The 14,295-nt window shown below is 41.1% G+C and overlaps 1 long non-coding RNA gene across 1 annotated transcript in view; it reads left to right on the top strand.

Moving 5' to 3' along the window:
• LOC135057608 (uncharacterized) overlaps positions 1-13,533 on the top strand; it is a 40,853-nt gene extending 27,320 nt beyond the window's left edge. The window contains exons 2-3 of the long non-coding RNA XR_010244239.1: positions 5,866-5,944; positions 10,416-13,533. This is a non-coding gene — a long non-coding RNA (uncharacterized LOC135057608). The remainder of the gene's footprint in view (positions 1-5,865; positions 5,945-10,415) is intronic.
• Positions 13,534-14,295: the final 762 nt, after the last annotated feature.

Below are 14,295 nucleotides of genomic sequence, written 5' to 3'. Positions count from 1 at the left end.
GACCAGGAGAGGCAGGAGGCGGAGGTTGGACCCGGCAGAGGACGGAGTGGCAGAGGAGAGTGACGTACATCGCTGTAGCACGTCGCTCATTCTGTACACACGAGCGATGTGCTAAGCGACTGTACTAGATTTTGCCTGCATGCTGGCCAATCTACAATCAGCGATAGCGATGCGCGGGGCTGCGCATCACTATCACTTTATGGCATACACACTGAGATATGTATGCTTAATTTCTAAGCAATCTAGTCAGATTGCTTAGATTTTAAACACAGATCTCTCCATGTGTACCCCCCTTTACAGTTGATGACAATATAGGACAAGTACAGGGTAAATAAACATAGCTACATCAGCAGATAACACTGACACAAGTATCAGGTGGCAGAGGACTGCTGGATTTGGTGCAGTTGAAGATTATTAAAGTAAGAAAAAGTATAAGCACATGAGGGAAGAGGGCCCTACCCGTGAGAGCTTACATTCTAAAGGGGAGGGATAGACAGACAGGGGTGACACAGACAGGGTACATAGAAAGCATAGAGAACTTATATATATCTTGTTTATTTGATATTTTATGTATTCTCTAGTTAAAAGCCCATCAAAAATTCGGGGGTCTGTCATGTTATGCAGAAATGTGTGTGTGTGTGTGTGTGTGTGTGTGTGTGAGAGAGAGAGAGAGAGTGTGTTTATGTAGCATTAGCCTTATATAGATGCTGTGCATCTGTAATGGCCAGGCCCTAATAGTACTGGCACATGAAAACTCACCAGTCCATGCACAACTCCCAGCCGGTCTGGGGATACAGGACACCAGTAGCCACCATCTGGCTGGAGGGGTCTGGTCATGGCCTGTGCGGGGTGTGGGAGGGGTGAACACAGGACCCTGCACCTCCACCAGCACACAGTATATATAAAGGTGCTGAGCATCTTATCTGCCTCCTCCTCATCTGCAGCCACAACACTGACTCCTCCTCCTCCTAGTCACCACACTGCTCATCCCACTCCCCTTCCTGTGGGACTGATTAACCTTCTAACAGCTCCTTGCATTATCACTTTCACTTTCAGCTTTGACAGCTTGTAGCACAGAAAGCAGTCATTTAGTTCATGGGTGGGCTCTAGTGGCCGCCAATGCACATAACAGAGGAGAGGAGCAGCCGTAGCCTTTCATTTATATAGGATGCAGGCCCGGCGCTACCCGCTCAGCGAAGGGATGCAGTGCAGGGAGGCGCTGGGACGGAGAGGCGCTCCCCCTGCTCTGCATTCCTTCCCTGCTGCGCCGTCCTGTCCCCACTGCTGCTGCTGCCAGTGCTGTGTCTGTCACTGTATGACAGGCACTGGCAGCGGGCACCTGCAGCATGAAAAGCTTCCTCCCTCCCTTCCCCTCCCCTCACCTGTGACAGCGCCGAGTACGGGACACAAGGGGGCGGAGCTACATGGGCCGGAAGGGGGCGGAGCTACACGGACCAGGCTGCTGTACAGAGGGAGACTGGCTTAGGTAAGTGGAGGGTGAGAGAGAACTTGAAGTGTGTATGTGACGTGTGTGTATATGGTGGGTGTATATATGTGTGAATTGTGTGTGTGTGTGTGTGTGTGTGTGTGTGTGTGAGGTATGTCTGTGCGCGCGCTTTATGGACGCTACTACTGGGGGGGCATTACATATAAGAACGCTACTACTACTGGGAGGGGCATTACATATAAGGTCGCTATTACTACAGGGGTGCACTACGTATAAGGACGCTACTACTACTGGCGGGGCATTACGTATAAGGACGCTACTACTACTGTGGGGGGCATTACGTATAAGAACACTACTACTACTGGGGGGCATTACGTATAAGGACGCTACTACTACTGTGGGGGGCATTCCGTATAAGAACGCTACTACTACTGGGGGGCATTACGTATAAGGACGCTACTACTTCTGTGGGGGGCATTACGTATAAGGACGCTATTACTACAGAGGTGCACTACGTATAAGGACGCTACTACTACTGGCGGGGCATTACGTATAAGGACGCTACTACTACTGTGGGGGGCATTACGTATAAGGACGCTACTACTACTGGGAGGGGCATTACATATAAGGACGCTATTACTACAGGGGTGCACTACGTATAAGGACGCTACTACTACTGGCGGGGCAACACGTATAAGGACGCTACTACTACTGTGGGGGGCATTACGTATAAGAACGCTACTACTACTGGGAGGGGCATTACATATAAGGACGCTATTACTACAGGGGTGCACTACGTATAAGGACGCTACTACTACTGGGGGTGCACTACGTATAAGGACGCTACTACTACTGTGGGGGGCATTACGTATAAGAACGCTACTACTACTGGAAGGGGCATTACATATAAGGACGCTATTACTACAGGGGTGCACTACGTATAAGGACGCTACTACTACTGGCGGGGCATTACGTATAAGGACGCTACTACTACTGTGGGGGGCATTACGTATAAGGACGCTACTACTACTGGCGGGGCATTACGTATAAGGACGCTACTACTACTGTGGGGGGCATTACGTATAAGAACGCTACTACTACTGGGAGGGGCATTACATATAAGGATGCTATTACTACAGGGGTGCACTACGTATAAGGACGCTACTACTACTGGCGGGGCAATACGTATAAGGACGCTACTACTACTGTGGGGGGCATTACGTATAAGAACGCTACTACTATTGGGGGGCATTACGTATAAGGACGCTACTACTGTGGGGGGCATTACGTATAAGAACGCTACTACTACTGGGGGGCATTACGTATAAGGACGCTACTACTACTGGGGGTGCACTACGTATAAGGACGCTACTACTACTGTGGTGGGCATTACGTATAAGGACGCTACTACTACTGGGGGCATTACGTATAAGAACGCTACTACTACTGGGGGTGCACTACGTATAAGGACGCTACTACTACTGGGTGGCATTTTGTATAAGGATGCTACTATTACTGGGATGCATTACATATAAGGACGCTACTACTACGGGTGGGGCATTACGTATAAGATTAATAAGATTGTACTACATTGTGGCGTAATTTTAAATGGGGGTACTACTGTGTGGCCATGCCCCTTACTTGTGAGACCACAACCCTTTTCCCGGTGCGCGCTAAAGGAATATTGGAGGGCGCAAATTTATAGTTTGCAGGGGGGCGCCGAACACCCTAGCACCGGCCCTGATAGGATGCTTCAATAAATAAAAAATTGCTTTAAAAAAGTTACTTTTATTTGATATGTAATAAAATATAGGCAGTTCTATAAAATAATTCCTCTTAACAATGGTGTCTTTTTATTATAAACCCTTATCATTCCTGTGTTTTAATCAATTCAATATGTGAGCCCCCAAACAGAGGTTTAATTATATTTTAGTTTTTTGCTTGCTTGCAATGAAACCCCCCTGTTAATACAAATTATAATTTGACACATGATTCACTAACGGTGATTTTTTTCCAAATATATTTATACAATGTAATCAAAACTAATTTCAGAAATTAGTGTTAAAGCAACAATGCAATTATGCTCTGGATCATTCAGATTCCATATTCTAATCAGTTTGCAAAATTATTCCTCCCTCTGCTGATTCTTATCAGCATCCTATTACACAGATCAAAAGGTGTTTACCTGAATTACTAGGGAGGTTTAGATAAAACAACAAAGGAAAGGGTAGATACAGGGGGACTCAATTAAAATCTGATAATTGCCGCATAAGATGGGGATGTCCTTAGTTTTTTGCAATAAAAGATTGGTGTGACTAAAGGTGTGTACACACGGTGAGATTTGGGCTAACCCCGATTCTCACTACGCGACATGGACTACAGTCGGTATCGAAAGCATAGATGACTGTGCTTGCAATACTGACTATCTGCGATTTTGGCTAAGTGTCAATTTTGACTATACTTTTAAACTAGATACTCAAAATTAACTTACCTGCACAGTCTATCTAGGCTTGCAATACCAACCTCGTGGGACCGCGCATCAGTATCGCATTGGGATCGCAAGGTGACTTTCACCTTGTGATCTGCACTAACTTTCCTTGCGATTTTGACTATATAGTCAAAATCGCAAGAAAATATCTCACTGTGTGTATGCACCTTCAGAGAGTAATAATATAGCTAATTGAGAATTCTCTAACATGTTCAACATTGCATCCTACTGTATTTCCTGCTTCTAGGATCTCATATAGACTTGCATAGTGAGATTTTCATGTTTTCTGCAAGTCAGCATACACCAGTTCTGACTCTTGCTCTATAATTAAAACAGTCATTTATTTCTTTACATTTAACCAACAAATCTCTTAACACATTGTACACAAGTTATTGGTCCACACTTTTTTTTTTTTTCAAATAACGTTTTTATTGGGTTTTCAAAGATTTATCCGATATACATTTCAAAGATATTACACGTATCCTTTGTGTCACAAAATTTTACAAACAAATACAATGAAAACATATCGAAGTATAGAAAAGAGTGGAAAAAAATACACACATAGGACAGACACAATGGGGGGGGGGGGGGGGGGGAGGGATTATTATACCAGACTGGAATGAGTCATATAGTGTTATCTGCATCCTAAATTGTACATTGAGCTAATCATAGCCAGTTAACCCATTGTTGTTTAGGTAAAGGCTTAAAATGAAGCATGTATATTCCAAGGTGCAGGACAGCAATGGATAATGCATTTTCCCTGAACAATACAACATTTAGATCATGGATCAATATAATTATAACATGGTTGCCGGGGGGATCAAAAGCATGCCCATCGCTCTGTACGTATGTTGAGAGCCGAGATATTGGGTAATTAAGCTTCGAGACTGTGTGTCCAGGGAAGATATAAATAAATCCCATTTTTTATGGAAGTATGACTGCGAAATGTCATCATTTAGAAGGATGGATCTAATATCAAAATAAAGTATTTGCAATATTCTATTTTTGAGTTCTTGAATGGTGGGGGCTGTTTTTTTCACCCAGTGAATTAATATAAGCTTCTTAGCTAGGGTTAACACTATCACAAGGAAAGGTATGATTTTCCCAGAGTCTCTGCCCAAGTTCCAGGCTTTGAAATTAAATAGTAGGCAAGCCATTGGATCCGCCAGCAACCGCATACCGACAACAGGCTGTAAGTATTGAAGGGTTTTATTCCAGAACCTGTATATTTTTGAACAACCCCAGAAACAGTGGAGAAACTTAGCATTTTCCATCCCGCATTTAACACAGCAACCTGATTCAGTGGATGACATATGTTTACGTTGTGCAGGAGATATATACACTCTGTGTAAGAAACGAAAATGTACTTCTTGCAAATAAGCGGATCTGAGGATTTTGTATGATTTAGTGTATGTGTCAAGGATTTGATCCGATTCAAACATCCATGGTGTGATATCTGCTCTCCAATTTGATAGGACTATGTCGGAGTATTGAGTAGTCGAGAGTCTCCCATCTGTTAGGGGGACATATAAATGTTTAATCTTATATGCTCTATTCCCATTAGTTTGTAAAGTCTTACGAAGTATATTCATGGTTTCTGGGGGTGTGGTAGGTAGGGGGAGAGACTGTATATAATGCCTAAGTTGTAAGTAGAAATAGAAATGCCTGTTAGGAATTGTGAATGACTGTTGTAAATCATGAAATGATGGGAAGGGCTTAGTGCCCCCTGGGTCGAAAACCTTGTTCACAAGAAGAATGCCCTTATTTTTCCACTCCTGATATGTGGGGTTATAAATTGAAGGGGAAAAACCCGGGTTGCCCCAGATGGTAAGATAGGGAGTATATTTAAAGTTCTCTCCAAATTTTTTATGTATGCTGATCCAGCAGAAGTGTGTATCTTTAAACAAAATATTTGTGTATACATCTTTAGGTATGTCGGACGCTTTAAGATGAAGTAGGGCTGCCGGAGAGAAGGGGTGGAAGACAGCCAGATCAAAAGAGTTGTCAGTGTAAGTAGATTGTGACAGTAGCCAGTCACTGGCATATCTAAAAAATACAGCTAAAGTGTAAGCTTTAAAATCAGGTATACCCAGACCTCCATTGAGTTTTGGTGGAGTCAATTTATTATAGGCCAGGCGGGGCCTTTTCCCCTTCCATAGGAAGGAGGATATAGCTGATTTTATTAGTAGTATATCTTTGTTGGACAAGGCAATTGGCAGCATTTGAATAGCATAAAACAGTTTTGGGAAAATTATTGATTTGACTGCAGCAGTTCTGCCCAATAGGGAAAGAGGTAGGGGTGTCCAGGTATGCAGAAGGGATGTAACCCTACGAATCAAGGGGGTGAAGTTTAGACTGTATATTTTATCTAGTTTATTGGGGATATGGATACCCAAGTATTTGATACAAGGTGAAATCCGAAATTTCGAGAATACAACAGAAGACTGAAGATCTAAAGAGTAATTGCCAATAGGTAAAATTTCAGATTTGTCCACATTTATTTTGTATCCAGAAATTTTTCCAAAATCCGAAATCACATCCAGAATGTGCGGAAGGGAGCGCAGGGGGTCTGAGACATACAGCAGCATATCGTCTGCGAAAAGTGAAATCTTGATTTCCTGAGAGGAGATTTGTATACCTTTAAATTTAGGAGAGTAGCGAAGTGCTATGGCAAGGGGTTCAATGGCAATGGCAAATAATAGAGGGGAGAGAGGGCAGCCTTGCCTGGTACCTTTGTTATTGGGGAAGCAAGTAGAAATATGACCATTACATAGGATTTGGGAGGTTGAGTTGTTATATAACATTTTGATATAAGTGACAAATACAGGGGGAAAGCCAAATCTAGTTAAGGAGTCAAATAAATGGGGCCATTGTACCAGGTCAAAGGCTTTCTCCGCGTCCAAAGATATCACCACGCCAGGGGGGGAGTCTCCAGTGGAATGTTGTAATTTTTGAATCGCTGCTATCACCTTCCGAACATTAAGGACCGAGTGTCGACCCTGTAAAAAACCAGTCTGGTCTAGATGTATAATGGATGGGAGAACAGTTTTTAGTCTATTGGCTAAGAGTTTGGTTAATATTTTGTAGTCAGAATTAAGTAGTGAAATTGGCCTATATGAACCTGGTAGAGATAGATCCCTTCCTGGTTTAGGTAGTATTTTGATATAAGCATTGTTAAAATACAGTGGGATTGTTTCGGATGTTAGGATATGATTAAATGAGTCTACTAGTGTGGGCAAGATTTCTGAGTGAAGTGCCTTATAGAAGCTGCCTCCGAATCCATCTTGCCCAGGGGCTTTGGTGGCCTTAAGGGATGATATTATTTGTGAGACCTCTTTGGGGGTAACCGGTGTAATTAATGCTGCACTCATCTCCTCAGAGATGGTGGGGAAAGGTATGGTGGACCATGGGATATCCTGATTTTCAAGAGGTACAGATGTAGGAGATGGAGGAGAGGCAGGGGCAGAATAGAGGTCGGTATAAAAAAGGGACATTTCCTCAACTATTTGTTTATTTGAAGTGGTAAGGCTTCCATCCCCTCTCCTGAGAGGGTGCATCGCTGCTGATGACCTAGAGCCGTTTAAAATATTAGTAAGGAGGCTACCTGTCTTATTCCCAAAACGATGATATCGGTAATTAACTCTATAGAGATATTTATTTCCTCTTTTGTGAAGAAATTCATCAAAGTGAGTTTTTGCCTGCACGTAATTATGTTTGTTCGTTAGAGAAGGGACTCGTTGGAATGTTGAATAGGTGTTGGTAAGGGAGGATTGTAGGGTTAAATAGGTTGATGCATATGCCTTGTTCAACCTAGATACATAGGACACTATATTACCTCTAAGAACTGTTTTAGCCGTCTGCCAATAAAGTGGGGGGTTAGTCATTGCATAGTCTTTATTGTTCACTGCAAAATCTCTCCAGCTATCCACTAACATTGTTTTAAATTCTTTAGAAGCGAGAAGGTGGGTTGGAAAGCGCCAGGAGAAGTGAGAGGATTGTTCATCTGATATTGTGATGTCTAATCTAAGAAGGGCATGGTCTGAAATAGATATAGGTTCAATTACAGCGGAGGACATTTTTGTGAACAAGGATTGCGAAATTAAAATATAGTCAATTCGTGAGAATGTTTGGTGTGCTGCTGAAAGGCACGTATATTCTCTAGATGTGGGATTAGTGGATCTCCAAGCATCTATTAGGGAAAGTTGAGCGGCTAGTTGTGGTATACCAAGCCTGGGTAATTTTTTTTGAGCAATCTGCGGTTTAGGTGGTGATGTTTTATCTAGAGAGATGTCTGAGATTAAGTTAAAGTCACCACATACCACCATAGGTTCATCCATAAATGGGGTCCGTTTTGCAATCAGAATACAGAGAAACTCTTTGGAGTAAATAGGAGAAGCATAGACATTGCAAAAGGTGTATACCTTGGAATTAAGTGATAACCTTGTAATCGTGTATCTACCTTCCGAATCATTTTGAGAAGCAATATGTGAATATGATATATTTCTTTTTATAAGAAGAGCAACACCCCTAGCTTTTGAGTTGTACGATGAGAAGTCTATTAGTTTCCACCCTAACATCTGCAGTTTCACCATCTCCGAAGGGATTAGATGCGCCTCCTGTAAAAAAATTACACTTATTTTCATTGCATTAAGGTAAACCAAAATCTTTCTTCGCTTCGCAGGGGAGTTAAAACCCCCTACATTCAAAGAGCCTATGCGTAGAGTGGACATAACGAAGAAAGATGAGGTGGTATCAAAGCTAGGGTATACCTGACAAGTGGATATTGAAACACATACGTTATATTAAAAGATTCAAATGAATGGGGTACAGGGAGGGAAAGACACATGGGGGAAGGGGAACACAGGGATAGAGAAGACATGAGATCGTGTAAATAAAGAACCAACTGAGAAAGTGCGCCTCGCGCAGTAAACATAGTACTTGTCTCAGTACTAGACTTCTGGATATACAAACAAAAAGAATTAAGACAGTAACGGTAGTTTGGAGAAACTCCTAACTTAATACCCGGAGCAAGCTCCGACCCGGCCCGGGTCACCACGGCGTGGATATGTGTATGAACCAGTCCACATAGTCTTGAACTCCGGACCTAATGAGGTAACAGTGGTAAAGTATGCAGAGAACAGAAAAGAGAAACATAATGTCCTCAGCGTGCATCCTGCTGCGGGGGTATATCAGTTATATCAGACGTATGTTCCTGGTTAGTGTCTTGCAAAAAATCATCAGCGTCAGCTGGAGTAAGAAAGTCATAGTGTCTATCTTTATAGAATATTCGGAGTTTTGCTGGATAAATCAGGGCAAATTTTTGCTTGTTGGCAACGAGCTGTGAGCATATGGGAGAGAAGGCTTTTCTCGCTTTTGATAGTTCTGCTGAAAAGTCTTGAAAGATACGCAGCTTCTTCCCTTCCCAGTTAATGACAGGAATTTTTCTGGAGGCTTTCCAGATTTCAAGCTTATGGGTGTAGCTTAAGCATTTAAATAGTGTTACTCGTGGACGAGTGTCATGTGGACGTGGAGGGGGGCCTACCCGGTGTACCCTTTCAATAACCATGTCTCTACAAGCTTGCTGTATGCCCAGGAGTTGTGGCAGTGCGGTTTTAACAAAAGTTTCAAGTTCAGGGCCTTTAAGGGTTTCGGGTAGCCCGACCAAGCGCACATTGTTCCATCGCGAACGATTTTCGATATCCTCCATACGATTAATGAGAGCATAATTATCTTTTTCCAGGCGCTTAACCTCGCATTGCAAATCAGCTAAGTTATGGGCTATGGCGGCTATTCTGTTTTCATTGCCCGTCACCCTCGCGGTCAGCTGCTGCACCTGGGCCGTAATGTCACTCACCGCTTTTGTGAGAAGAGGGCCCACCGTGGATGTAATTGCGTCCACCAGATCGTTATAGGTGAGTGGAGCGTCTGATGCCTTAGAGGGATGTGGTGCTGCATCTGATCCCAGTTCCGCTGCAGACTTCTTGCTGGCCGGGGAGACAGTGTGCGCCTCGTGGTCCGGCGCCATGTTGGGATCGGCGCCTCGTTTCACTTGCCGCAGCGTCTGCTGAGACGACCGCTGCGGCTGCGAGGAGGACACAAACTTGTCCATGCTGGTGGTCAGGGGGGTAGCGCCGTGAACCAGGACTGGCTCGTGGAGGCTGTAAAGCCGTGATAAGGGTTTTGGTGAGCCGGGCTAGGAGCGGAGCTGAGCGAGCACGATCCTCACTCCATGCACCCGGAACCGGAAGTGATTGGTCCACACTTTAAGCCTATGAAATCTATGCCTAAAACAATTTGCCTGGGAATGGGCCTACAGTTTGGATAACACCTACAGTGTTGCAATACATGTATGATTATACACTGCTGTCTGACAGGCAGAGTCACATAAAAATAATAGCATAGTACACTTGCGTATAGCACAAAAAATAAATATATGTATTTTTTAATTACATTTTTTGCTTTTTTTTTACTCTGGGGCAGAGCACCCCTAGATTGACAGAGCACCTCTGGAGGGCACAGGAGCCCCTATTTGATCAGACACAGTGTAGACAGAGCACGCTTGGAGGACACAGCAGCCCCTGTATGGGCAAACAAAGCATGAACAGAGCATCCCTGAAGGACAATGCAGCTCCAACCCCTTGACACAGCATGGATACGTCTGCTCACTACAAGCTCCACAGTGTGAAGAAGTGAAAAGTGATGATGGCACAATTACTGGGTACCTTTATAACATCTAAAACTCAGGAGAATCTGACAGCAGGTAGATGGCATTTTGTCTCATTTTGGTATCTGAGTCAAGTGGGAAAACCCGAGCCAGACTCAGATCCCGGCCCAGTAGTTCGGAGAACCAGACCCACTCATCTCTAATCCTTTTATATATTCTGGATTTATACATAATGTATTATCAAATTAATGAATTGAGTATATGTTCGCCTACTATATGATTGAGTGGATGGAGATGTACTCCTGAATATAGATATGGTATATATTTCTTTGTGTGTTATTTCTCTGTATTGTCGCTATATTTTACGTTAGGTTTTATTGAAAGAGTGTCCCACAAAGTAATTTTCTTTTCTCTGTAGTGTTTCCATGACATATAATCCATTTTGTGAATGCATTTGCATAGGGCAGGCAACCTGTGGGTCTCCAGCTGTTATGGATACCTGCCACAGTTGTAGCATGCCCTAAAAGCAAATTGTGTCAGCCTTGCCACAGGTTGCCTAACCCTGGCATACTGTAGGGGTTTCAGGTTGCTGCTTGCCCTTTAATTCTTTATCTCCTACCAGTATTTATAGTCACAATTTTGCATATCCTACATGGATTCAAGAATTTATGTGCAAATACACAATTTTATATACAGTATCTACTCTTATGATAAGATTTTTATGTTAAAAAAGATAAAATGCACCATATATATTTTATGTATTTGTGTTATATGTTCTTGGATTACAACATCAAGGATTCAGATATTGAAGCACTTTTTGCTTTATGGGATATTGGATTCTGCATTTAAATTTTTCATTTGGATTTTATCACTACTGTATACAGTATGTGTATTGTGTCAGTAATGTTCTATTTCTTTATTTGAATTGTTTCATTCAGTGTTCTGTAGTTAGTGGCCTTTTTGTAAGTATATTTGCAGCTTGGGCAAAGTGATGTTACTTGTTTTTATTTGAACTGCCTGTATTTTTAGTTATTTACAGTACTGTACCATTTATATAACTGTGAATGAGTACATAATATGAATAAAAAAATACAATGATAAAAGTATAAAACAATAAAGTAAAATAACACCATAAAAAGTTACTTAAAACAAAAAAGAAGTAAGGAAGAAAGAGAAAAATTCACATCATTTTACAAATCAGTTTATGTGGTAAACAGATATTAAACAGATCATTAATTTCATATTGATTCACAGAAAATAAACATATTTAAACATTAATGCACTCATTGATTAACACACTAGTTTCCACTACCCACCTTTTCCCTCAGCTTCTTATTAGGTGAACCACATAAGAGGCTGGCTGTAATGCCGTATGAGTTTGGCGGCCGTGCGGGATACCAGCAGAACTGCAGTTACTTACAAGGCAAAACCATACCTTGTAAGTGACTGCCCCTTTAAAAAAAAGTCTGAGTTCAACCAACATCCTGCACGTAGGCTAAACTAGGGCTGCATTACATCCTGTCCCTGGTTTGCAAATATGCTAATTTCAGCCTTACTGCCTTTTCAACACATATTTCCACTAGGGATTTCTTAAAATAGAATTCCAACATCTTTTAAAGTACTTTTGTAAATTGGTGTGCTGACCAGTTTATTTAAATGGGAAGCACAAACATATGGGACTATTATGATCTAATACAGTGGTTCCTTACTGGTGGTACATACAATTAGTAAGAGTTTGTTTATTTAAGTTAGACTACCAACTATACAGCTTTGAAGGTTTACTATGCAATCAGAGATCTAGTAATGCCAGATGGGCAGTGACCTGAAATTATTGTTCAACATCACTGCTGAGATGCAACCAACTGTACTGCCTCTCCTTCCAAGGTATCACACCATGTACTTTATCCTTTTACTCCCTGACTGCAATGCTCAACGACCCTCATAACATTCAGATACCCTCTCATAGGTCACAGTGACCAAGACTACCACACACAAGGCAGTTCTTTCTAAGAAGAGCACCTACAGAGTGTCAAATTGCAGCTACCTGCCATCAGCAACTGCACTGTCCCCATTTCTGGTTACCTATTAGCAACAATGCACCAAGCCAGAGTCCAGTGGCTTATAAACAGCAGCAGCACTTTGGCCACATACATGTAACTTATCACTTGATTGGGTCAACTGAGCACTTGGTTAAATTATTTCCACAGCATGGCTCTCATGTTAGGTGAGCCATTAACAGCAGTTAAGATTCATTACAAATGTCATACCAACGCCTATGAAAGATGCCAGCTCTTTAACACCTTCTACTCTGGGTAATTGTTTGTGATTTTATATCAGTGGCTGCATTTATCTAGTTATATTTTCCAAGACAATTTTTGTTTTTTTAGAGGAAGATCTATGTGAAGGGGCCAGTAAGAGCTATTGAGAGGGCAATGTGCTATATAGAATTAATGTCACAAATGTATACATGTTTATAAATTCATACACTCTGAAATTGAATATATTTCAGAAAGTATATTAACTAAGAGTTTGTTTTGGTGACATCCATATATTTAGGTGGACAAAAATCAAACAGTTTACCGGACCACTTTTTAGTTCATTCTTGTTAAATTTACAAAATAGATTCCAAAGAAGATCTGTTCTCTACCACTAAACATCACAAGATACAATCTGTAGCAAACTGATTCCAAACAATAAATATATACATTTTAATAAAGTTTATAGACATATAACATACCCAACATCAACAAGTTTAATTTATCTAGTGCAAAAAATATCAACTTAAAAAATGTAACCTCCTGTTTTGAATATATTGTATTGAATATCTCTCATGCAGATTTACACATTTGTCAGCTGTATGGCTTAAACCTAACTGCTAAAAGTGGATTTGTAAACCTAGTCACAATGCATTTTATTAGCAGCTTTGTATTATATTGGATGTTTTATTCATATGTAAATAAAGCTATAAATAAATAAGACTTCAATCGGATACATACAGTGATTATTATTATTGTACATAAAACTATTTTTTTCATGGATATTAAGGGATTTAGATAGCCCTGTTCTTATACATTATATTTTTTTAAACCCAACTCCTACTAATCAAAAGAAAAGATTTTTGTTTTATTTTTATTTGTCTAGCTTTTATTTTATGTTGACTTCATTAAACCAGAATTAGCACCGTGAGAGATGAAGTTATTGAAATTCATTTTTGTTATTTTACACTGTGGTTCAAAGCAGAACAATAATGCACAAACAAGAAAAATATAATTTAAATAAGTTCATCCACATGGGACATAAACATAGATAATCCATAAACCAAAGAGACAGCTGAAGTAAAATAAATGTTGTGAGATCCAAATCTATGTTCTCAAAGTGACATTTTGAGAGGTACTTGCAGTAAGAACTGGACTGCGTAAAGTAATAAGAACTTCAAGATAAAACAGATGTAAGAATCACCTACAGTGAAGGGAGCAGAGGGGAGATACTATTTGCATTGCTTCCATTCCCTCTGTAGAAGCTTTCTCATCATGTATCACTTTGATTTATCTCGCAGTGACACTTGGAAATTCTCTAATCTTTTAGTACCAATTGATCAAAAAAAGAAAATATGTGATTCAAATTTCCTGTTCTTCAGTTGCCTATAGTAATGACTGATTTACCCAACAATTTATAGAATCAGCTGCAACATTTTTG

The sequence above is a fragment of the Pseudophryne corroboree genome, chromosome 3 (genome assembly GCF_028390025.1).
Source record: "Pseudophryne corroboree isolate aPseCor3 chromosome 3, aPseCor3.hap2, whole genome shotgun sequence".
Lineage (NCBI taxonomy): Eukaryota > Metazoa > Chordata > Amphibia > Anura > Myobatrachidae > Pseudophryne > Pseudophryne corroboree.
This window is presented reverse-complemented; position numbering and strand designations above follow the sequence as displayed.